The sequence below is a fragment of the Pezoporus flaviventris genome, unplaced genomic scaffold (genome assembly GCF_033815535.1).
Source record: "Pezoporus flaviventris isolate CSIRO_AGI_PZ_B2104156 unplaced genomic scaffold, CSIRO_AGI_Pfla_v1 ptg000045l, whole genome shotgun sequence".
NCBI lineage: Eukaryota > Metazoa > Chordata > Aves > Psittaciformes > Psittacidae > Pezoporus > Pezoporus flaviventris.
In genome coordinates, this window is record NW_026892593.1 from 18,867,430 (window position 1) to 18,893,377 (window position 25,948).

At 40.7% G+C, this 25,948-nt stretch overlaps 1 long non-coding RNA gene and 1 pseudogene across 1 annotated transcript; one reads left to right on the forward strand and one right to left on the reverse strand.

The window, feature by feature from the left end:
• The first annotated feature begins 32 nt into the window (after positions 1 to 32).
• LOC133276605 (uncharacterized) lies at positions 33 to 15,180 on the forward strand. Its single transcript, XR_009745929.1, has 3 exons — positions 33 to 299; positions 8,240 to 8,318; positions 14,597 to 15,180. It is a non-coding gene; the product is annotated as an uncharacterized LOC133276605 (long non-coding RNA).
• Positions 15,181 to 23,784: 8,604 nt separating this feature from the next.
• On the reverse strand, positions 23,785 to 25,706 carry LOC133276392 (hyaluronidase-4-like; annotated as a pseudogene).
• Positions 25,707 to 25,948: the final 242 nt, after the last annotated feature.

Here is a 25,948-nt window from a genome sequence, read left to right on the forward strand (position 1 = left end):
TACTGTCCATGCTCTACTGATTTTACCTCCTTTATAGCTTCCTCTGTGACTGCCCTTGAGTTAATGGTTACATCATGCATGAGTAGGGTAGCACTCCACATTCATTTCCCAACACAGCAAGCATTGTCATGCACTGGGTCATAAGCAGGTATAAACCAGCCTAAGTCCTGTGTAATTAACTTTGGCCCAGCACATTGAAGTGTCTTTGACAGTGAGCATCATTCTCCCCATCAGTTCTGGAAGGGGAACATGGGAGAATTCAGATGGATGACACGAAACAACCTGGCATCTCTCTGCAGGTAATGGTGCTAGGGCTGCAAGTGAAGGTCCCTGCATGCAGGGATTAGAAAACTGCAGGATGAGTTATGATGGCCCAAAATGCTTCAGTTCTTTTAGTTCTTATCCAAAATAATTCAGGCAATGATAATTTACATGTTAAATAAAATATTTCCTATTTTTCTAATACAAGAACAGGGTGTCAGACCAACTTATTTTATTGAAAGTATCAATGATACTGAGGTGAATGACGTTTCATTCTCTGAATATAGCTGTAAGAATCTTCCAGGTGAGATAAAGTTTAATAGGTCATTTGGTCTGTTATTTAAAAATGTATGTATATCCCCTGCTTCATGTACTCTTTTAGGATACTTCCCATAGAACAAGATAATCTTTCAACTTTCATTTTAACCTAATATTCACCAAACTTTCCTTCCTTCTGCAGGTTTAATCCACTATTTTTATTTATAAGCTTTGACAACACGCAAAAGAAATCCTTTCTTTTCTTGTATCCCCAGCAATTTTTATTATAGCCTATGATTTTGTCCTCATTTACCAGGAATCACTATGTAGTCAGTTGTTTTTATCTTTTTTTAATATATATAGTGGTCTCTTCAATTCCTGGTCATATTCTTTTAATCTAAGTATAATACTTAGCATATTTTTGAGGTAGGGTCCCTGCAAATGCAGGGACACTGCTCGATGATGTCCCACCACTACATAAAATTTAATTGCTATTCTTTTGCTGTTAGATGAAGCTGCTAGTTTGAGACTTGTTATTCCCTCTCAGCATTGCTGTTCCTCTATACAGCTCTTTCACTGAACAACTCCTTTATATTATTTTTCTCCAAATATCTGTCTTTCCTTGAGGGAGAAAGATTTTTCCTTCTCTGATTGTTACCACTAAGTTACCCTATGCCCACTGGCCTGTGAAACTTGAACAATTTACTACAGATAATTTCCCGAGAACTGCTACTAATACAGAAAATGTACTCTGGTTCCCAGCAAATACAATTTATTTATTCAGTGGCTCTTCTTGTCTCCGAGGGAAAATCAAGCACAGGTAGATCTTTTCTTGCTTTCATTTGTGAATAACTCTGAGTTTGTTCATGCAAGGTAAAACTAACCCCCTGCAGAATGGAAATAGAGGTTAAAAAGAGTCAGCACCTTCTTATACCATGAGTTTTCTTAATAAAGGGGGGAAAGGAAGAGAATTTGGCCTTACTTGGGAGAATTAAATAGCAAATCAGAAATAGGATGGGAGAGTAAAAAAGGCAACCAAATGCTAAGCAATTATAGGCTGCTGATGGGAAGGAACAAAGAAAATAGAATAAATGTATATTGATTGAGGAGGTCAAGCAAATGCATTTATTTACTGCATTCATTACCAGCTCTAAAAAAATCCTGAGAAAAAAGCTGATAAAACGCTTTGCCCAAGGATCCGATCCTGTGCCATCAAAATTAATGCACTTTTTTGGTTGACTGCTATGAGAAGAACCAGGCTCTTGAGTTACCTGAAGATTGAGAATGTAAAGAATTTAGTGGAATAGAGCTGTCAAATTGCCACGAGCTGAGGGAGAGGGTAGCTTTGCAAATGGGCCACAGGAACAACTGGTCTGCAGCGATGCTTTTTTATGGTGAAAACTTGCAGTGAAAATCTTTTCAGGAGCCACATGAAGGCAGTGTGTAACAACTTCATCGTAGGTTTGAAAGCTCCATGTCTGACATCCAAGGAAAGGATATAGGATGTCTGTCAGTCGTTCTACCTGAGCTCAGCTTAGAGTTGGTCGCGTTTTTCAGTGGCACATTATTTTCAGACACAAAATGCTGACTTTTGACCTCTTGCTTAATTCTGACCTTATCATTTTGATCACTATTATGTAAATGACTGATACAATGTATGTTTGCATGTAAATAATCATTGGGGTGTTTGACATTTATAACATTTCTGTCTTCAAAGTGGAGTCAGCCTTCCGTGAATGCCCTAAAGCAACTGCAAAATGTGAATCTAGGTCAGTAAAGGATGAGATGTGTCAGGCAGCAAAATGCCTAAAGCCACAAACATTCAGGTGTCATTCACAGTCAGTGCTGTTCCTGGGTGGGGAGGCAGGATGCTCTTTGAAGTTTCTTTATTACAGTGAGGAGGCTACTCAGGACCCATGAGTACCAATTTCAGAGACAACTAATGTGGGCAGTAGGCAAAGAGCCACTTATTCTCCTTTTTGGCTGCCCTGTTTTAATGACCCAGATGCTTAGATGAGGTAGCCAGGGTATACGGTGTGACCTAACTTGTAGCTGCATTCCTTCCTATCCCTTCAGAGGAACAGGCAGGCAGAGGGGTTAAGCCCACACTTCCTCACATGTTCACATACAAAAGGGCTGCAGCCAAAATCCCTGCTCTTTGCTGCTTTTTCACGGCCCAAAGTGTAAGATATTTTGAAGGGAATCACTACAAACCTGCTTTAACTCCTCCTTTCTGGTTCCACTCCTCCTCTACTTTTGTCATTATTCCATCCTTGTCCTCCTGGACAATTGCAAGAGTAATAGCAACTATTAGTGCACTGGTGAAAGGTGTGTGATTTATATTTATGGAGGGAAGTGATGGTGCACTGGTGTGTAAGATCCCTCAAATATAGGTACTGAGTAGCTGGCATGTGTCCTGGTGCAAGGGATTAATTGTCCTGTCTCCAGCGCTCACTCTGTGCTACCTCCATCTTCAGAAAATCCAGCCTGCAGATGCAGGTACACTGAATTCCCTGCACAGTTGACAATCACGTCTCTGACATGTCTGTATGGAAAATAACAGTTTAAATATTTCTGCACAAAGAATTCACAGTACTATTGGACCATATAAAATTTTCCTAAGATTTGGCCTACATTTTTCTTTTGGATCACTGTGTTTTATAATAAATAAATATTATCTTTTCCCTCAACTTTAGACTGATACTCAGTCTTTTTGGCAATAAAGTGATCATATGAATTTTCCACATATTTTACTATTTTCCAAAGAGAAGAATACAGTTTCTTTCAAACACCATTTTTCCAATTTAGTTAAAATTAGTATAGATTTTTCATTATGCAAATCAGCTTACAAGCCCATTAGCTATTGGAGCTGTTGTTGGTATTCTTAACTATCTTAGTCCTGCAGGACAATGTGGAACAGACTCACACGAAGGTTTTGTTACAAGAAAGAAAACCTTATTATCCTGCTCACCTCACAGGGGTACATTTCAGCCAAGGAGAATTTCAGAAGCAGCTGTTTGCCGATGGGTGAATGTCTAGCATTGAACTTGGCTGGATATAACATTTTGATACGGGATATAGAGAATTCCTGCAAAAGTAAAGCAGAAAATTGAGGGGGAAGAATAGTTTTGTAGTTTTGCAGTTTTGCTGAAGCAGTAGCAAATGCAACAGTAGCAGGGGATTGTGGTGTTTCGTTGAGTTTTGCAGTTTATATGTGGTAGAGGGGAACAGCTGGCTTGTGGCCCTGAGAGGGTAAGTTTTTTGATGTGTTTGCTCTTTGCAGTGCAGAAAACTAACAGCATTCAAGCCTCAAAAAGAAGAACCTTCAATTCTGGCCAAAGCCAGAAAAATCAGTGTCTGGTTTTGTGACCTTTTCACATTCTAGACATTCTGTATTGCCTCAGTTGTTGGGTAATGTATAGAATATGATTTTACACACATAAGGATAAATATTTAAAAAATTATTTCCATAAATAAGAGGAAATTCAGGGACCTGAATATTCAGCAGCTTTGTTCAGCTTGAAAAAAGCTGTCCAGCTGTAACAGCAACTCATTGAATTTTCCTGAACCAGGCAATTTTCCTAGGCAAGGTCTTCTAATGCAATTTCCAGTAATTTCAGGATCAGAGCAGGATATCTTGTGCCATTTTCTTACTGTTTCTATTTCCAGTTTAAAAACCCTGAAATTATTGCAAGGAGCATGCACTGTGACAGCCGAAAGAAAACTCTCCTTTCTTTCCTAAGAGTTCAAACTTAGTTTTCTTTAGGCTTTTGCCAAGGATCACTGAAAGGTGCAGGTGACTGTTTCTCAACCTTCTTCTCTAGCTGTGATTCTTACTACAGTTTGGAAGGTATTTATCATACCATTTTCAGTGTTGTAATCCCTGAATCACCATTATCAATACCCATTAGACTGGAGAGAGTAAGGTTTAGGCCCACAGAGCCACTTAAGTATTTAAAGCATTTCAAAGCCTGAACTCTATTTAAATCAGTTGGAACTAGTTGGTAAAATACATTCTTAAACACAGATTGTAGTCTGCACTCTAAATGTTAGAAAAAAATATCTCCATCGCCTGTTTATTTGCATTCTAAATGTCTCAGGCTTTGAGATGTTAAACACCCTTTGCCCAGGTGGAAATGAACAAATGACACCCAGCATTCTGCAGAATGCATCCAGCAAATGTTTTAAAGAGTAGTTTGACTTTAGTATTTGACATGCAGGAGGTAGAGCTGCTAGAAAAACTGGTTTGCATTAAAAAAGGGCACTACTTTTAATTAAACATATATCTGAGATGTATGAAATTGTTTACTTTTTCTCCAACACAAAATCTCAGTGAAAAGGGAAAGTTGCAACAATATAAAAAAAAATTTGGAAGTTTGCTTGCCATTTGAAGTGATGCTTTCATTTTCATTTTGTATTTAGTTGGAAGTTACAAAGCTGAAGGCAAAATCGTTTGTTGAAACGAAACTGGTATAAAAGGATTTTTTCATTTCCTGACTCAAAAAAATCTTTGGAGTCTTTAAAGTGATAGCCAGAGAAGCATCTGGGTTGCATTATCCGGATCCCTTGGAAATAAGAGGACACGACTGCTGGAAAATGCAGCTGAAAATAAAGATCTCTCACAGTTGTTACAAATATTTTCCTGCTTTCCCCCAGGGTTTGCCTGTGGGTTTCTTTCAGAAGTCCTGGTGCTGCCCAGTCTCTGAAGGTCAAACCTGGCCCAGGGCACCCACACCTCAACCCGCAGCAGGAACAAGGTTTGCATCTTTGTAGCTGGTGGGTGCCATGCCGTGAGCTGGGTTTATGCCATGGCCAGAGCCTTACCCTTCAGGGCATTAGTCCTGGAGAAAAGCAACTGAATTCCTAACCCTGCATTTCTACCCTACCTGCTGTGCTTTTCTCCTTTTGCTTCTCATCTCTTTATGAAAAGGAGGGAGGTGTCTCTTGACAGATGAAATTATGATTTAATGAAAAAAACCCTTTCCATTCTCACGTCTATAATCTTGCTTTATATTACCTACCAGTTGAACTAATGGTAAACACAAATTTATCGTAACATGTGGCCCCTCAGTGTGCAGATAAACAGGGATACAGCAAGCCCTGCTCAGGCTGCAAGATGTTCTCTTACCTCAAAAATAGGTGGTGTAGTAACAGCCCAAAACCCAGTTTTATTTCATTTATAGCTCAACTGCATAAAAGATGGTTGTAGTACCTTGATAAACACTTCTAAGTGACAGCAAATGCTTTATTGCCATTAGCATGAGCTGGCAAAGATTAACAGGCTCCATCATTTTGTACCAATAGTTTGTCGAACTGCCAGCACAACGTTCCTTCCCCATGTCTCTTTAACAGAAGAATGTGACTTTCTGAAATACCACTACCTTTACTGTTGCCATTAATTTAGCAGGAAGGCAACATCTTGAGCACGTGTCGATTCTGAGAGTTATTTTTGATACTGAATCCCAAATTTATGTCTGTTAAGTGCATATTTTCCCATATACAATGCCAGACCAGTGGGAATTACTGTGTACAATAAAATTCAAACACAGTCTTGTTATCAACACTGACACTGTTCAGAGCAGTAACCAGTGCTGTAATGTTTATAGCAAGCCTGTCTGTGTACATGTAAATAAATTTGACAGATTGAGCAATATATTTATAAAATGATGCTCAGTATCTTCCAAGAACAGCTTTTAGTAGATACTTCCCACAGAATTCAACTATATTTTTCCCAAAGGAAGCCATGTGAATTTTAAGTTACTTGCTATTCCTGTGCATAAAGCTCTTGCTTCTTTTTTTTTCTGGCTAGTTAGAAGCTTTGTGCTAAAATGTGCTAAAAAGGGGGTGGACTGTGCATTTTAGATGCTAAGTGATGTGGAGGATTTTCCAAGCTTGTCAGCAGAGAATCTGAGTGGTAGAGCTAATCTTTTGCTTAATTTAGCTTGCTGCTAAAAAAGATTCCCTCAGATCTGTTTTCATTTTCCTTATATTTCTATTACTGTATATTCCTGACCTGTTTCTATTCAATCCTAAGGTTGAATGAGGCAGACAATGCTTTAATAAATATGTACATTCCAGTCACAAAAAGAAGTTGTATTAGGAGCAATTGGTGCTAGTATTTCCACAGCACATCACATGAAGATGATGAATTAAGAAACCTTTTGAAGGTGAAAAACAATCATAGACTTTCATATGGCCATAAAGGATGGTAAAGACAAAAGCCAGAGCATTTCCAAGAGGTCTTAATCCAGCACTTCATCCACAGCCTGCAGTGCCCTCACTTTACAGGGATTTGTTTTTAAATGTATTACTTGTTCACTTCAAGAAACTCTTTTGCCCTGCCTTTCTCAAGATAAACACCCAGCTAGGGCACATTGCTGGGAGTTTAGGGAACCTGAGCCTTCTACCTGCTGCACCAAGATGTTACAAGAAGTACTTATGTCACAGAGTCCAAAGACTGTGTGTCATAGATATGCTTAATATCATGCATGGAGTCCTTATCTTTGCTGTCTTGGTGACTGTTCAAGGGGTTCAAACACTTCTCTGCCGCAGCCCCCAAAGGCACTGATGGTCTTTCTGTCCCTGCCCAGCCTTCCCTGGGGCCTCCCTCCAGCTCAGCCCATGGCCCTGGAGCCCCATTTCAGCTTAGCCTGGGGCTGTTGGTCCTTGCCGCAGCAATGCAGGAGGGGTGCCTGTCTCCAGCCCCATCTCTGGCCCTATTTCCTGGGTGAATGCCTTGGGCCCACACTGTTGTCTCATCTCTGGCTCCATCTCCTGCTGCTCTTGACTGGGCTGGACAGCCCTTGCACCTGGGTCATCACTTGCCTCCTCTGGCTCTGTCAGTGGGCCCATTACCAGCACCTGGCTATAGGGGCTGTGCCTTTTGATGAGGGCAAGGCCCATGCTGGGGTCACCCATGGCTGCCCATCCCTCCTGGAGCAGCTAGTACTCAGCCCCAGAACCCTCATCTTTAGCTTACTGCTCTGAGAAAACAGTCATATTGTATCTGCAAGGAACAAAAGCTCACTGTTTTTTCCACTCTAATGTTTCACCAAAAGTAGATCTTATTTTTTGCATTACCTCAGGATTCACCAATCTTAGTCAGAAGTGCAGGAGGCCTGGGCTTAAGCCTCTGCTCCCAAACAAAGGCAGCAAACAAGTCTTTCAAATCCATTTCCTACAATACCAGGCTGTTGACTAAAATGCAGTAGAGTTGTTGTTCATCAGTATCTCCCTTAGATATCCAGGAGATATGCTTTACAGATGCTTGGCAAGTCACTCTCAGCTGGTCACATAGATGAGACTTCCAAAGAATCCCACCAAACTGTAGATGTGAAATAGGTCTCTACATAGCCAGCTGGCAAGAGGGGTTGGGTGAAGCAGAGACATTACTGGGAAAGCCTGACATGCTAAAGGAGTGTAACAGTCTGGAGGGCTGGGTAATACCTGAGCAGAAGTCTTTTAGAGGGCTGGTAACATCTGCATGTTAGGTGTAAGCATCGTGGTTCACCATGGTTGCTACCAGTCCACATCTATCAGGAAGCACAGAAAACAATCTTTGTGAGTGTCCCCCTGCACTAGGACACAGCCGTTTCTTTTCTAAAAGCAAATTTATGCAGACTCAAAAGCCTCAAAGCCTCAGTGCAAAGAGTTGTAAAAACACTTGGTGAGATTTAGCTGTCTATATACAGTACATTATAACTACCCTGTTCTATTCCAGGTATCTCCATGGGCTTGGCAGGTATGACACAGGATGCACAGGAGTCCTATATCCCTTTGGGACTGCAGCTGGAGGTCAGGTGGGATATACCTGAATCCCGCCCTTTGCTCAGGAATGACCCAGGTCAAACAGTAGCAAGCTTAAACCAAAATAAACAAATTCATGCAGAGGTTTTTTACCTGGTTCTGATGAGATCTGCTGCTTACAAGGCTCTGCAGGAGAGAGCTACCAGAACTGCCTGTTCCCAGCCTACCCTACCTTTATACTGGCTGGCAGAAATCCAGTTCTTCCAGTCCTTCCCTAAGTGGCACAGAGTGAAGTTTGTGGCACACCACTTATGCCCACATTCACTTGTTACAGCATGTACTCCTTGGCACAGCAAACAAAGCGATCCCAACCTCCTCCAGTGTTTGAAATCAGGAGGGGTGAAGGCTCTCGGTACGCAGACGGAAGCACCCTGTGCTATGTAAAAACTGTAGTTCCTGATCAGAGATGTAAATAGAATGAAACCCACCACTGGAAAATCTACACGCTTCTGAGACATCATCATGAGTCAGAAGCGCAATGGACAGAGGCTTGCAGTGAGTGTGTTTGTACTTTTCACTGGACTCTTGAACTAGTGCACCAGGCCTCCCTAGTCAAACTAGACACAGCTCACCGGCAAGCAATGCTACAGCTTGGGCAGCTCTAGCACATCTACAAAGGCTCTGCCCATACACCAGTATGCTGCTGCAGACCCAGGAACGGTCTCTTCTGATTACTCTGAAACCCCATCCAGTAGAAGTAGCTGTCAAGGAGCTGTACAAATCCTGCTCCTCATGAGCAGGAGTGAAGCAGTGTAACATCTGCTAGTATAAATGGGCTGCATTTCTGATTCCCTCTCCTTGCATGGCCAGGCTAATCATATGGAGGAGTTTGGTTTGTTGTTCCTGTTGCTGTGCTGCTTCACCAGCTGCCCAGGCTCCTGCTCACAGCACAGGAAGGGACTTGGAACCATTCAGAACATGGAGCCCTGGAAGCCAGCAATGGGATGCACAGTTACCAAGGCAAACAGCAGGAAAACATCTTTTTTTTTTCCTATCTCTTGAGTCATCCTGGAAAAAGATTTGGATTGTGTTGTGTAAAAATATACACTCAATAGTGAAGTCTGGAATAAGTAAAGGTGATGTCGCTCTTCTATTTTCAATTACCAGAAAGGTTTTCCTTACTTTAGAAGTGGTCTTTTCCCAGGAAATAATACAAAAAAGTCGTAACTCTCACTTTAGTTGTTCATTTCTACACCACCAAACCTTCTGCTGAGCAAAGAGAAGATTAGGAAGGTTATCTTGCCATGTTTTTCAATGCAATGAAATCAGTGCTACAATCAGTGTTACAGTCTATTTGAGAAACTAGATAATCACATTCCTCTAGGCAGATTTCAACAGATACATGACTTTGTTCGTGACCCTTTTCTGCCTGTTTCCAATTAATATTTTAATGAGCAAGTTTTCTTGAAAGAACCTCTTGAGGAAACAGCACATTTTATTTGAGAGAAAATTTCTAAAAGACAAATTTTACATTTTTCCCCATTAACACTTGCCTTGAAGCTTGCTTGAGAGAATTTGATTGATCTGGGCAGAGAGATCAGGTCACTCAGATAACTCAGTAAAATTGTGGGTATTATTCATTAACCTAGCCCTAAAAAATACAGAGCATAAAAATCTAAAGATTTTAATTCAAGTACTGCATTGTGTTCAAGAAGTAGGCAAACCATGTGAATAAAGTTAAAGAAGGTTCTATTTCATAGGTTTGGTGGCAACATAATGAAATACCTTTTCACAGAATGTGGTTCCTTTATGTTGAGTTCTGTATATGCAATAACATTTTCATCAAGTAGACAAGACAGTTCTCACAGTGCTCATGTATCTATACCTCAGGTTTAATACTGTGAACTAAATAAACACTAACCACACACGGGAGGCACATGGGAGGTTCACAGCTTTTCTCCCAGTGGTACCATACGCCTGAATGCGAGTACCAAGGGAGGCTTTGTTTCCACCACTGCAGCGTGGGCTGTACAGCAGCAGCACCGGTGAATTAAAGCTACCGTTACCAGTTTAAAAGCATCCAAGAAAGGATATGAAGTAGTTTAACTAAACCAGTTAAGCCAGTTAAACTGCTCAGAGCTTCACTTGGCAAACTCTGACAAACCCTGCTGATTGCAGTACACGGTGTTAGTTCTTTTTATGCAATTCTGACTGTGATTTTTGTTTTGCTCATTTATTTGAATGAATGGAAGATATAGGCCATAGGTCCCAGTAAAGATAGACCATAGGTCTGGTATCATTCTTCATGTTTAGCTGCATTGCTGAGAACAGATCACATCAGGAGTTCAACAGACATACGCTGCCATAACTACACTGACTTGACAAGAACTGTGCCGGTGCTTTTAACCTCAAGCACTGAAAAAAGCATGAGAAAGACCCCAGAGGAAATGTTATAGATTTCTGAGGCAAAGAAAGGACCATTTGCCATTGGGCCCTCCCTGTGCTGTGCTTGGGAATGTCTTCCTTTGCAGGCAGTGTTCAAGGCCGGGTTGGACAGAGCCTTGGGTGACGTGGTTTAGTGTGAGGTGTCCCTGCCCGTGGCAGGGGGGTTGGAACTAGATGATCTTAAGGTGCTTTCCAACCCTAACTATTCTATGATTCTATGTACAGTTGCAATACTTTGTGGTAAGGTGGGATACTGTTCATCCTTTGTCTTTGGGGGTAGCACCCTCATCTGGGGTCCAGAGGCTCTTGTCCCGTTCTTGGCTCAGCCATCAGCCAGATGCAAGACTGTCTTTTTGGACTACAATTTGACTATTGTAAAATTGTTGTTTATGGCCTTTGTATAGCATTTCAAGATTCACAGGCTGGACAGGCTATAAAAGAACAGGTATTTATTTGAATCATTATGTGAGAGACTTAAAAGCCACTAACTATTAAAAACAACAGGCATTAAGCTCTATGAGTTTTATATATTAAGTTTTATGAGTTTTCAGTCATACCACATAGATTAAACCTAGTGTGGCTTGAGCAGTGGTCCAGCACCTTCTGGGAAGTGCTGGCTTTCTGTGGCAGAAGTGTTATGGCTGATCTGCAGGGAACATCTGCTGTGTCTGAAGTACACTGAATCTGTAGCATGTACAAAATAGACATGCCATTTCTTGAAATGGTCATATCCAGTGTTCAAATATCATTTATCTGATCCCATCTGTAGCCATGAACATGAATGGAAATGCCAGACAAAATTTCCAGCCAGAAAAAGTGAGCATGCTTGGAGAAGCCCATTTGCAAACTAACCCCAGCCAAATGCTCTCCTTCAGAAATGAAAACTATTATTTCTTCTGTACTCCATATTCTGCCAGCCAGCACTGGAGGAAATCCTCCAAGTATGGAAAAGCAATGGTAATTGTGTGGGAACTAGCAAAGCTAGCTGCCAATAAACCAGCCAAGGAGTTATCTAATGGCAGCCACCAAGTAGCCCAGCCACTCACCTGTCAGTGCTTCAACCCACTGCAGAGCAGACTGGGTCACATCTCACCCTTACCTTCCTCTTTTCTCCAGAGCTTTGCACTGTTCAGACACTCCATCTGGACACAGCTCAGGTGCATGTCATGGCCATTCCTTTCCCTGTCCCAGAGCTCACTGGCATGTGGAGGGTGGCAGTGCTGCAGCCCAGGGTGCAGATAGACCACAGCGCAAGCAGCCGAGCAGCCGAGGGTGCAGGCAGTCCGAGAGAGCACAGCCTGCTTGCAGCACTATGCCCGAGGCCTGGCTTCACACGATGCCCTTGCTCTCTGCCTTCAAATCCCACCACAGAGTACAGTGCTGGCATTACAAAGCTGGGAAGTGAACATGTTCCTCTAAATTGCCTGCCAAGACTGCATGGAACCAGTCATGCTGATAGTTCATTATAAAGCCCTAATACGTATTTAATGACACCATATTTTCTACAATGCCAATTCTATTTTAATAGCCTTAATAATAGCACATATTAGTGACATTATCAGTTGATTGTGTAATGCTCTCCACCTTCACTGTGCTATGCCAGTAGTAACTAATGAATGCACATTCTAGGAAATTCATCCACCTGGAGCTGATTTCTCTGAGTAAAGCTTTAATTTCAGGGAAATGGGATGTGAGCTTAGTGTGGGAGTGGATTTGACAGAGATTTGATGCTCTTTTGGAGTTATATATCAGCTTCCAATTTCTGCTGATACAGAAATAAGCTTAAAAATAGCTAATTCCACCTGGGCCATTTGTGTGCCTGCTGCTCCAGACCCAGCCAAGAACAGCAGACCTGCTGCACAAGCCAAGCTGCTGAGAGGTAGGAATCCAAGATGGGGAGATGCCAATGTCCCATCTTTTAAATGGCCTTTTCCATCCATTCTTCATATGACTAAAAAAAATATTAGCAAGAACAGGTGAACAACATTACTGTATGTCCTGGGTTCAGCAGTAGCAGTCATTTTTCTCTTTCTTAGTAGCCGGTGCTGTGCTGTGTTTTTGACTTTCAGCCTGGGAACAGTGCTGATAACACCGATGTTTTTAGTTGCTGCTCAGTAATGTTTACTCTGACCAAGGACTTTATGAGTCTCAGGCTCTATCAGGGAGGAGGGATACAAGAAACCAGGAGAAAGCAGAGACAGGACACCTGACCCAAAGTAGCCAAAGAGGTATTCCATACCACAGCACGTCATGCCCACTATATAAACTGGGGGCAGTTACCCAGAAGGGCTAGATCACTGTTTAGTCGGCTGGGTATTGGTCAGCAGGTGGTGAGCAGTTGCATTCTCTCCCCTTGTTATTTCCCTTATCATTATTATTATTGGTGGTAGCAGCAGTGGTTTGTGTTCTACCTTAGTTACTGGACTGCTCTTATCTCAACCCATGGGAGTTGCATTCTTTCGATTCTCCCCATCCCTCCAGGAGCGGGGGGGAAGTGGGGGGGAGTGAGCAAGTGGCTGCATGGTTCTGAGTTACCGGCTGGGCTTAAACCATGACACTGTTACTATATCAGTTTTGGGCTGTCTGATAGGAGCAGTTTACCAGCCGCCTCATAAATGCAGACACTGGAAAAGTAGAAAACTAGGCCTAAGATTAGTTTAGGTCTTCTCTTTGGCCTTGAACATTCTGTTTTACCCCCAAAAATACCATGTAATCATGCACCTAATCCATCAATCAGCAAGACAAAATGTTAGGACTACAGGCAGCAGAAGCAAATGGGCGAATGTTATTACCGCTTACAGCAAATGTTATAAAAGCCCTTGAAGCTGTTACTCAGAAGATTATTGTCAACACCTCCAATAATGCTGTGGACCCTCAGTGGGGGCAGACATTGTCCAGACTCATGCTGAGCACTTGTTCAGGTTGGGTGTTTGACTTTTGCTATCTATTTGTTATATACTTGGTCAACACACTGAGTGAGCATCAATACCTCAACAACATATGCAGATCATCCTTTTCTGTACCGCCCTTCTTCCTATGCATATTTAGAGATCTGGTTAGAATCAGAGACCCGGTCCTACTTTTAGGCACACTGTTGTTGTAAGACCTGTTTTGACTAATGGTGGTTCCCAGGATGACGTGTGGGATATCAATTTGACACAGTCAATCAGGCTCCTTCCTTTGGCTCCATGTTGACAGTCAGTCATTTGCCTTTCCCTACTCATCTGCTGAGAGAAATGATCCCAGCATACAAGTCCCATATGTCTGTATTCCCATTTCTCCCCCTTATACATACATCCAGGCTCCTTCCTCTTTGTCCCCAAAAACACGTGAAGCCATAGCAGCTGCTTTAAGCAGAACCTGTAACTGCTACCTCGGCAGCCACTAAAAATGTTGAGGCAATTTTCTTCGCAAACATTCCACCAGGAAAGCCAGGGAATGAACTGGCAGAGGAGTGCTACTTTTCACATACCGACTGAAATGTTTTCTTATTGATTGGCTATTACCCTGTTCTAAAAGACTCAGGGTGAAATTCCCAGCTGGTGTAAATCAGGGAAGTCCTACTGGAGTCTCTGATATATTTTCCAAATGGCTTAAAAATTCAGCAGGAGCCTTAAACTGCCAATGTTATATATCAAACAGCTGGCTAAAATTCAGAAAGGTAGCACATTTGCTGTAATGCTCTTTGACTTTTAAGTATTCCTTATGGACCAGATTCCTTATGGACCAATCCAAGTCCTAGAGCAAGCATTCTGAAAATTAAAAATAACCAACCAAAACTAACCACAAAACCCCACACGGACCTGATCAACATCATAAGTTTTAGGAATAAGAGTCAAACTGTGGAAGTAAATTTTACATTTTAAGCCTTTGTTTTCCTTTACAGATGTGTGTTAGTTATCGCATGAATCAAAATTGAGTTTTAAGAGTCCTGCACTTCTCTTGGATGGAAGTTTGCGTGTCAAAGTGACTGGAAGGATTTTCCTAGCTCTCAGTGGGACTGGACTGCATCCCTTGTGAAGCCCAGTTCCCCAGCCGGTGTGGATATGACCTATGTGCACAGCACAGTCATTGCGTTTTTTTTTCCTTTTTCTTTCCAGTTCTGCTTCCCAAACATTCAGCAAGCTGGTGTCCCAGACAAATGTGCTAATGAAACTAAAGGCCCAGGACCTGAATGGCCTTGGGAGAATTAGCATGGCAAAGGAAGGCAAGTCAAGCTCCAGAATCTGTCTTTTCTTTGGTAACAATGACTTTGTCTTAGGAGACAAACAAACATTGCCTGGACTTGTTTCATAACTTTAGGCAAGTCGGATGTATTGGTCTACTTTTAGCAGCTATGTATTTTAGAAAACTTTTGTGAACCTGATAATGTCACTGTAATGTTTCCTATGTTTCCTTCAGCTGCCTAATGAAGCAGGATGGGTTTGGGGCTGCTGCTCTTCAGTGTACACATCTTATTTCTGGAGATAAGTACAGCCATACTCCATTTTCTCCATCCTCTTCACACTGCTGTGTAAGCAAGTCACTGCTACAGAATTCTATATTCTATCAAGATAAGACCATGATACATGTGTTACGGAGTGGTGATATTTCATTTTACCAATCAGAAACTCTAATAATCACTTAGATAAAGGCAAGACCACACTGTAAATTGCACATATTCTTTAATCCTGTATTCATTTAAAATACAACCAAAGACTTTTCTAACTTTAATAGAATTAGATCATTTTTTTATATTTGTAATATATCACAATGCAGAATATTAAAAAGGGTGAGAAAATTTCTATTATTAAAATAAAACCAGTATATTGAAAGTGAAGAAAAGGATTTTACCACCTATAGAAACATCCACTTCTTCCCTCCAAGGAGTTACAAGTAAATCATTTGTATTCATGTTGCCGTAACTGAATGCCAGTTAAGTCTGTGTTGATTTCTAATAGTGATTTTCCTGGAAACAGAGGCATGTAGTAGTTTTCATTTCAAAAATCCAGCTTTTAAACTACAGACTTTTCCCTAAATGCTCATCTGCAATCCCTCCTCCCACTTTCTCAGAGAAACAAGCCAGTGTTCAATCTGCTTAACACAGATGGCTCTTGCAGAATCAGTGATGACTAGGAAAGACTTCACCTTTTGTACTGTGATCATTTCAATGACCTGTGCCTGAAGATTTGGAAAAAGGCCAGGTTGTTCTATGCTGAAGAGCAAAGTCCACATACAGCAGGAAGCTGCAGAGCTGCTCCAGATCTAAACAAATTCTCCAGAGAATCAATGCTCAAGTCTTCGACAGCCACATCCAGTGAAAGTTAAAGAGAGAGCCACTTTTTCACAGACACATCTAAGATGTAACTGCAGCCAGTCCCAGAAGAGTTCAACATCATCTTCCTTGTCTGCTGAGAGAGAATCCTTACAGAAACACAGATTTCAGGAAGAGCTTTCTAAAATGACCCAGAATACTAGCAGAAAATAGATTCATTGCCATCATGAAGACACAGTTTTACTACCCTTCAAATAGCGGAATAGTCAGTTTCTGTTTGGGAGGCTTATCTTTCCTTTAGAGAGAGGCATGGGCTGAACTACAAATCTTGTTTGAATAAGCATCTGAAACATCTTTTTTGCATAGGATGATGATTTGACACTTCTGTCAAAACAAGGAAAGAACTTGAATCCAAATCTTCTGACACATATATTAATAGGTGATTATAAGCTGTTCTAGCTCATGCTGTATTTCTCCTTTCCCACTCTCTCAAAACATGTTTGTAGGCAAAACACATACAGAAATTCCCCAAGAATCAGAAGAACAGAAGTCTGTAACAACACTTAATATCTCATTTCTAAATACTGAGCAATTCACATGGAGCTGAGACTTCATTCATTGTAGGGAGTTCATAGTATACCAGTCCATGAAGAGTCATCTGAATAAGCAACCCCACTGGCTAAGTTCACATAGCAGAGGAAAGCCACAATACCTCTGAATATATTCAGAGGTATTGTATTTTGTAATATGTATTTTTTTTTTTATTTAAGACAGGCTTGTTCAGAAAATCCTGAATTAAGTGGGAGCCCAATAGAAAATTCTATGTTGATTCATCAGGTTAGGGTTTGATAAATAATGATTTACATGTAATTATGTAATTTTCAGAACATTACATACCCCAGACTTCTACCAGTCGACCACAAGGTGAAAGTATATGCAGATGGATACAAGAGATCTGTAATTTGTTCCACTATTCTCAATACAATGACAGTGGTGATTAAATTATTCATTATAAACATAAAATAATGTCATAACTGAAAGTACTAGAACTCAGGTAGGTAGTTACTCTTAAATCCCCTACATGAAAATGAGAGTAATACAAACAAACTCCTATTAATCTGACTCATTAAGCGTACTTAGGAGACCTAAGTACATCCATTTCAATACAGCATACAATTAAAATGAATGTGCAATTCAATCTGTACAGTGTTTAACAATGTTATTGCTGAGTTTAACCATCATTTTACCCAAATTATTCCAGGGCAAATCTGTTTTGCAGTTGGCTGTCAAACTGATTTGCAGCAAAGACCCAGTCTGGGATTCAGAACAACATCCAGACATCTGGAACTAGATGAGTGATAAAGAAAAATCCTTGTCTGTAAGATCAAGTAGCAGTAATGAGCACAATGGTGCAGCATTACCTTTCAGCTGCCTCGAGGCTAATGGGAGGATAATAGTTTAGTGCTGAATAAGTTAAGGTGACTGGGACAAGGGCTGCCTGCACCAGGTCAGAATTTCTGATTTCAATTGAAACACTGACTTAACCTTGCTGCCACTTGTATCTGTACCTCCTAACTGGCTACACATGCAGATGGGTTTTGCCTGATTAGGTCTAGATGAAGAAACAAGGCCATGAATTGCACAGACACTTCACGGTATGACTGCAAGTAGGTGCCAGCTTCAAACATCTGTTGTTTGCTAGGGTGGAAGCAAAAAGAGAAGATACCTTTGTCAACATAAAGCCAGCAGGAAATGTGGTACAACATGTCAATACCACAAAATTGCTGCAAATCAAAGTTCCATATAACCTGAAATTCAGAATTAGTATAAGATTTTCCATTTCAAAGTGACTTACAGAAGAGCCTAGGAGGGTGACCAGCAGGTAGTAATGTCAGAGCAGTTTTTCTTATGTCCTGCTCTCATTCAGCGCTACAGCTACATTTCAATAACCTTGGTTGCCTCTGCTAAAAGACTAGATGTACTGAAAATTGTACATGGTTTCAATTATTAGCAAGATACATGCAGATTTTTAGCTGACTTTGTTAATCTTTTGGCTAGGTGAAAGAACATTTAAGGTTATTCTCATACCTTACACCAATAAATATTCTTAAACATCAAATCACATAGACTATTTATTGGCTATCTGAATGCTTATATTTATTGGCTATCTGAATGCTTAATAGCTTATCAAAACCTTTAACAACTTAGATAATAAGGTCTTTTAGATGCTTTTTAGTCATCTTTTGTGTTTAGGTAAACACAAAAGCTAAACAAACTGCTTCAAAACTTGTTTTTGCTTGTAATGAATGCCTTCTGATCCATTTTAGGAATGTTCTAGCATGGAAGAGGCACCCTATCAAGGTCTCAAGACCCTTGTGGTGTAATTTCCCAGGAGGCACCCCAGCTTGACTCAAGGCCTATTGAAACCAAGGGAAGCTTACCATTGACTTCATATGGCTTTGGTAGGACCATCAAAAGCAATGAGTAAAATATTTTTATGCTTATCATGTCCTCCGATTTTTAGTTTCATATTTTATTATTTTCACATGACATTACTATAAAATATTTAGACTCACAAAACATGAAAAGAAGAATCACAAATTGCACTATAATAAGAGAATGTATGTTTGTTATACTTAAAAACATCCATTCTCATGGATGTACAGAGATTACTTAATTTTATCACCACCATTTAGCAGGTATAACAACATAAATTGAACTTTAATTTTCTGCAGGGAAACCACCTACAGCTAGAATATTTATTTGCACTAACAGTTTTGTTATGAAATGCTGCATTATGTTCTACATATCATGTGAGACAGTTTTAACCATGCAGCTGCTGAGAGCCCAGGTGCAGATTTTCAGGCCTGTTTAGGTTTCTAACTCCTACAGAAATCAATAAATTTATTTGGTCACCATAATGCTCAGTTTTAGCATGCCTAAATCTTAAGGATATGGCTACTGAGAGGAACCAACAGTCTGAAGTTTAAGCAGCCTGATTCTTTATAGGATGCTCTATCATAGTTAGATCCCTGGAAAGAAATCTGAAAATGCCAGCACACCAGCTGAGGATCACAAAATGTAGCCAACAGGAAAAATGAAGAGAAGAAAATAGAAATCCAAAAAGTTATAAAACTGGAAATCAGAAATGCTGCTCATAGGAGAACAGAAGAGAGGCGGTTGATCTTAGCGGAGCAGCTGACACAAATTCATACCAGATTTCACATAGCCTGGGTGTCCAGCCTCAAAATGAAAGGGATGCTAGCATAGGAGTCAGAAGGAGCACCTGGTTCAGCTTTCCCCATGAGAACAGACTCTGCATGCAGGGTACCCTGCTGTGGGAGGGTAACCTGCCGTGGCTTGGGAAGCATCTCCTCATTCTATCACCTCGCAAGTCATCTCTGCCAAACCACAGATCTTGGCTCCTTGAACCTTACAAAATCATCTGGCCTACCAATACTGTTGAATAGATTCTTCTGAAACATCTGAAAGCTCAGTTTCATTGCACTGGCCTGTGCTTTGTTGTTTGCTTACCTGGGCTGTAATACTTAAAAATTACAATTCTCAGTGTAACCTGGATTTTGAGCTCTTCCTCTGAATGCAGAACACTCAAAAAAAAAGCCTGAGCCACTGCAAAAAAAACCACAGCCTTATATCTCTCAATGAAAGGAAGCAATATGACAGAGCTTGTTTGTGCTTTGATAAAAAGGCACTGCACCTCTGCCTAAAGAGGAAATGTGACCCAGATTCAAACCAAGGCTTATGTGCATGGGTTGATAATGAGGTGGGATATAGGAACTGCCATCTCCAACAGAATCTGCCCAAGGGCTATTTATCTCAAAACCAGCTAACCCGTACTGCACTTGAAGTGGTCCTCAGGAGCTGCTCTCAGGAGCTACTCCATTAGAAGCCCACTAACACATTAGCTTTTGATTTAGTTGTCCCACTTCAATGGATATACTGGGTGGGAAAAATTAGGGCCTGAGTACCTAGATGCATGTTTGAGCACGAAGGAATATCATTTATGTAAGATACGTTATATTTATATATAAGAAACATTTATACAAGATACATTAATGTATTACAGACAGCTCCTAATTTAACATAGTCATGGAAGAGTCTGAAATTTGATCTTATGTTTTATTGGTTCTCTTTTCCATTGTTTAGTTACTACAAGCATTAAGATGTGACAGTAACAAAGACAGCAAGAAGACTCAAAACTAACATCTAATCCAGTGCTGCTCAGAAGAAATTAAGAGATATTTTGTTTGATATTAGCTTGTACTTCAGTCCTGCAGTATGAGCAGAATGTCAAATGAATCATTTTTACACGTTTCCCTTGAAAAATCCACCACAATCTGCACTTTGCCTTTAACAAATTGCATCTTCCTGAGAAAGCCATTCCACCAAAAAAAAATTCAAACAAAATATCTCTCGTTTTCTTCCCCATAAAAATGTGCATTCGAATGTATTCAGTGGATCTCCTACATCTAATTTTTGAGAGAAATAGCATGAATTAAATTTATTTTTTTTCTGTTAAAGAAGGATCATTCTAAATTCAATTTATTTCTTATTGACTGGCTGTGGTGTAGTCACAGTCTCCCCACCTTAAATGGAATTTAAAATATTTGTTTCTACAATGGAGTTTTGTCAAAAAAATTATGAAAGTTTTTCTCACTTCCCTTCCAGAACTCTAGTAACATGATGTTTTTTCACCTTACAATTGTTTATCTAAAATGATTTTTATGGCAATAACTCACTGAGGATAGATATGAGGATAACAGGATGTATTTGAAGAGTAAATAGCACATATTTGAAGAGTGAAGCATATTTTGAATACACTATATGAATAGCATATATTTGAAGAATGCACCTCTTAGCAGTCAGTTAAAGAGCTGGCTGCTCTTTAATATGGCTAGGTCTGATATCATGTAATACAAAGCCTGTCCACCCGATCTCAACAGCCTGCTTCATTTTACTTTCCCACACAGAGGCACAAACAGAGCTCCCAGAACCTGTCAAATTGCTGGGCATCACTGGGTCACCTAATCTGGCCTGCTGATGTGCTAATTAGGCTTTAGATGACTTTCTAGTTTCCTAGCAGTTAAAGAGCTGGCTGCTAAAAGGTGTGAAATCACAAATGTCTAAGCCTGATGAGATCTTTAAGGTTCTGGCACAAAAGGAATAATGGAGGCCAGTGGGAGCTGGATGGTATGTTTCAAATCTTTGCTGGGGTCACATAGAAAAAAAGCAGGGAGACCAGCACAGGTCTTAAACATGCCTTATTTGTCTTATGGCTACTTGTTTATTCCTTTTCTAGATACAGACATCAAACTTTGCCATGAGAAAAGACTTTGACCTTAAAGCTGTGTGGAATGGGTGTTCTAGGCTGCATTTCTCCTGGCAGGTAGTACAGAAAACCCAGCCAGCATGAGAATGAATGGCTGAAAGTAAGTGCTCAATTGTCTTCAGCAAATTCAATTACTTCAGCCAATTTTTGTAAATATTCGGCTGCGGTTTCTGTCAGAGTCAATGTGAATAGGGGAGTAAACTTCCTTCCAACTCAGTCAGGTCACAAATGCAAGTCCCTGAAGCATCTGCATCAGCTCTGGACCCACACAGTCTTACACACAGCCATGCCATCATTACCTGTGTTTATAGGATACTACATGGCTTCTTTGTAGGTCCACAGACTGTGGTGTTTTCTGGGGACCGCAAGTTGCTAAAGCCCTTTGCACCTCAATTGGGTGTCTGAAAGCTCCAGGACATGACGGAGCCTCAGAAATCAGTCACTAATTTTAATATGTCTAGGTCTGATACCATGTAATACAAAGCCTGTCCATCTGATCTCAGCATCCTGCTTTATTTTAGATGCCCACACAGAGCCACAGACACAGAGCTCCCATAACCTGACAAATGGCTCAGCACCACTGGTTCACCTAATCTGGTCTGCTGATATGCTAATCAGGCTCTAGATGATTTCCTCATGTTTTATTCAGCTGGAAAGGAATCTGACCAGGATGATAAGTATTGAGGATCTGTCTTCCAAAATCCCTGTTATTAGCCATTGGTTTCCTATCCTGCCACTGGTTGCCTGTGAGCCTCAAAAGACCTTGTTGAGCCAGGAAGAACTGACCATGCTCCATGGTCATCCTGACTGCAGGACAGCAAGGACTGGTTAAGTAGTCAGCTCTGCTGGTACCAAGTATTCATCACTGGTGCAGTCCATCAGTGTCTATTCATAGGATAAAATGAGGATCTTACACATTGCATTTAAATCAAGCACAGGCTTAATCTGAAGAAATTAAATACATAACTCATCAAGTAACAATGCCTTCAGTTCCCAGGGTACTCTGCCCAATAGTGTTAAGAAAATCTGGGTACAGTGAAAAGAGTAAAGGCATCACTGTCAAGCTAATTCAGCATTTCAGTCTTTCTAAAGTAATCCAATGGTTTGCTATGTGGCTGTCCCTCAGACTACATTTTCTTTTCATTCTTGTCCATATGAACTATATTTTATTGTGGTTAAAGATTTGTTGTCTAGAGCACAGAGATTATTAAACAAAAGTTGCAAACTTAGGTACTGCTTTAGGTGTTGGTAATAAGCAAGTGAACAAACACTGGGGAAAAAAAACCAACTGTTTTCATTTACTTTGGTGCAAAGTTTAATTAAAATTATTTCATATCAATTACCAGAAGCAACTAAAATCTTTTCATTAAAGAAGAATTTTTAACATGAGAATTCCCCTCAGCATTCCCTCAGTTCTGTTTTTGCTGATAAGGGGAAGGAAAGAGCCATTCTACTATGTCAATCAGCTGTTTTCCAGTCCCTCTCTGTTTGAAAGCTGTGATACCAAAGGCATGCATTTTTCCCATTGCTTTCCCTGGGACATTCTTACAAACACCTTAGAAAAAGTGACTGTAAATAGGCACACACTATAGGAGAGAGAATGTTGGCATTGTACAGCCTTACATGAAAGGGAAAATGCAACACTTGGTGAATCTTAAGAAATTCAGTTTTAACTTTTGTGCTCTTCCTAGGTTTGTTTCAGAGACACGTCTTTCACTGTACGTTTTTATCATATTGCAAGATGTAAGGAGAGGGTATTTGGTGCTTGGATGTTTATCCTTAACTAAACAGTGATTAAGGCTCAGCAACAATTAAATTACTATGCCCAAGCACTGGAGATGAAAGACCATTGATGTGCAAGTGACTCCCTAGATATCATCATTGATTTAAGAGAGACTGAGGATGTCAAGGTTTAACCCCAGGTGGCAACTCACTCAGCCTAAGGCTCTGTCCCCTCTTCCCAACCCCAGTGAGATGGGGAGAACTGGAAAAAGGTTAAAGCGATAGGTTGAGATAAGAACAATTTAATAATAATATAATAAAGAGTGGGAAGAGTGAGGTCTAAAACTTAAAGGGAAAACCCCCAAGTGATGCACAATACAACTGCTCACCACCTACTGGCTGATACCCAGCCTGACCTGAGCAGTGATCTGGGCTTTCCAGGTAACTCCCCCCAGTTTATATACTGGGCATGACATGCTGTGGTATGGAATACCCCTTTGGCTGGTTTGGGTCAGGTGTCCTGTCTCTGCTTCCTCCTGGTTTCTTGTATCCCTCCGCACTGGTAGAGCATGAGAGACTGCAAAGTCTTTGATCAGGGTACATACTGCTTAGCAACAACTAAAACATTGGTGTATTATCAGCATTATTCTCATGCTAAAGCCAAAACACAGCACTGCACCAGCTACTAGGAAGAAAATTAACTATCCCAGCTGAAACCAGGACAAAGGGCCTCCACACATCAAGAATCAAAGCAGAAAAACTTTACAGGAACTAGCTGCCTGAAGGGGAAAAGATATGGAAACTGGGCATAAAATGTCAAAGGGGATGCACACCAGCCTGAAGCAGTTATTTATGTCCATATATCCTCTTCTTACAGGGCTAAGGAAGGGTAACATGGATAACAACAGGTGTCTGTACTTCCTTTAATACCTAAAAATAAGCATTTGCCTTCAAGACAGAGAGAAGGGCAGTCCCTTTGTGGGCAGCGTAGTGGGTGATGGCAGTGCTAACAGAGTAGTGGGACCTAATAGGAGAGAGAGCTAATGCTCTTTCCCAGACAAGGTGCCAGCTTCAGACTCTGTATGTGGTCTGAAAGACTTAACATAGCCTTTAAAATGGCAATACAGCTCACTTGCTAAACTCTGAAACACAGAAATTGAGACTTGCTGGTAGTGCAGTCTACAGTGGAAGATGAAGCCAGGGCTGTGACAGATAGGGTATGCTGCTTTTTCACTACTGTCTTCACCCAGTTTCTGTGAGGATGTCCAAAATGACATGAAGAAGGACTAAGGTAAGGTACTTCTTGAAAATACTTGTGCGTTCAGCTGATGTGAGCAGAGCTCCGTGGTTCTGGTCCACCATTTGCCTGCTTCAGGTAGGTATGGGACTAAACTAAATGTGTTTAAGATGGAGACATGCAGAAAGACTGCTGGTTTCAACTTCTCATTCTGATGTAACACTGAGCAAGCTGCTAACATCTCTGCCTCATTTTCCCTTCTATAAAAGGGGCAGCTATCTGAGGATTAGTTAAGTGAATGCATACCTGAGCTGAAGAAAGTACATCAGGGAGGATTAATGTATTAACTGTCTTCTACATACTACATCAAAATGCTGAAATCCTTTTAATTCATTCAAATGCATGATGGAGTATAGCATAGGGATAAATCAAAGCAAAACAAGAAAAAAAACCACCAGTTTTTGAGGCTGTATTTTTTCTTCAGAACATTGAGCTCTTTAAAGCATGTGGACAATTAACATGAACCAGCAGAGCTGGCCCGAGTAGGAGGTTTTCCATCCTGATGCACCATCTGCAAGAACGGGTAAAGCATAAATGCAGCCCACATTGTTCCAGCAAAAGCTTACCATAGAGAGAAATAATAAAGGTTCATCTCTATAACCGGTCAAGTGTACACAAATACAAGCAAAGCACAATCTTGGGATGTCACAAAGGAAATTTTTATGGATTCATCCAGCCTAAACTGAGAAAAGTGTAAAAGATTTTGACTGTTTCCAAGGGGTTTCTTGATGTCAATGGAAGGATACAGGGCTGTACTGCTATCCCAGAGCCAGGAAAGTTCATTGCTCCTCGTAACTTCACTCTCTGGACAGGAACTCATGTAGTTCTGATCATGGAAATTGTAATTATGACAGTCAGGGCATAAATAGTATCCCCAAAGGCCCTCTGCTCTGCTTTCATTCCTTATGCAATTGTTTCCCTCATAAAAGCTTTGCACTTTCTTCAAAGGAAACTGGCCAAATGTTCAACATCATTTCCTGAAATACTCCCTTCCATTTTGGTTATGAATTTCCTGGATTTTCTTCTACATACTTTTTTTTGCATCCCAGTTGCAGGCCCACTGAGGTCTCCAGTGTTCTCACTCTGTAATAACTTATACACTGAAGTCCTTGTCTGGGATGTAGTAGTTAAAGTCATGGCCGTTTTTTTCCAGATGAGTTTTCAAACTGAAGTTCTAGGGTAGGCCACCATTAACAGGGTCTTCCTGTGATATGTTTGCCCTCTTGCTTTAGCTAACGGGCTTCCAATCATATGGAACATTTGCAGGTTCAGTATGACATTGCACCTCAGGGAGCCCAGGTCTTTTGGCCATTCCAAGTGTGTAAGAAAGGCTTGCTCTCTCACACTGGTGGCTGGGCTGTTTTCACAGCAAGGGAAGTCCAGATGAGTGAAATGTGCAGTCATGCTGAAGGGTGAACAATGCAAAACCATGTCCCATTTTCAGGAAATACTTACATGACTTAACAGACAACATTAGGTGGATCTCCCAGTTTTTCTGTAGAACATAACAGAAGAGGCATTATTATTACCTTTCCATATACAGCTATATGAATTTGTATTAGCCACTTCTAAGGTATCTATCTTGCTAACACAAGTGAGCACAATCTAACCCAAA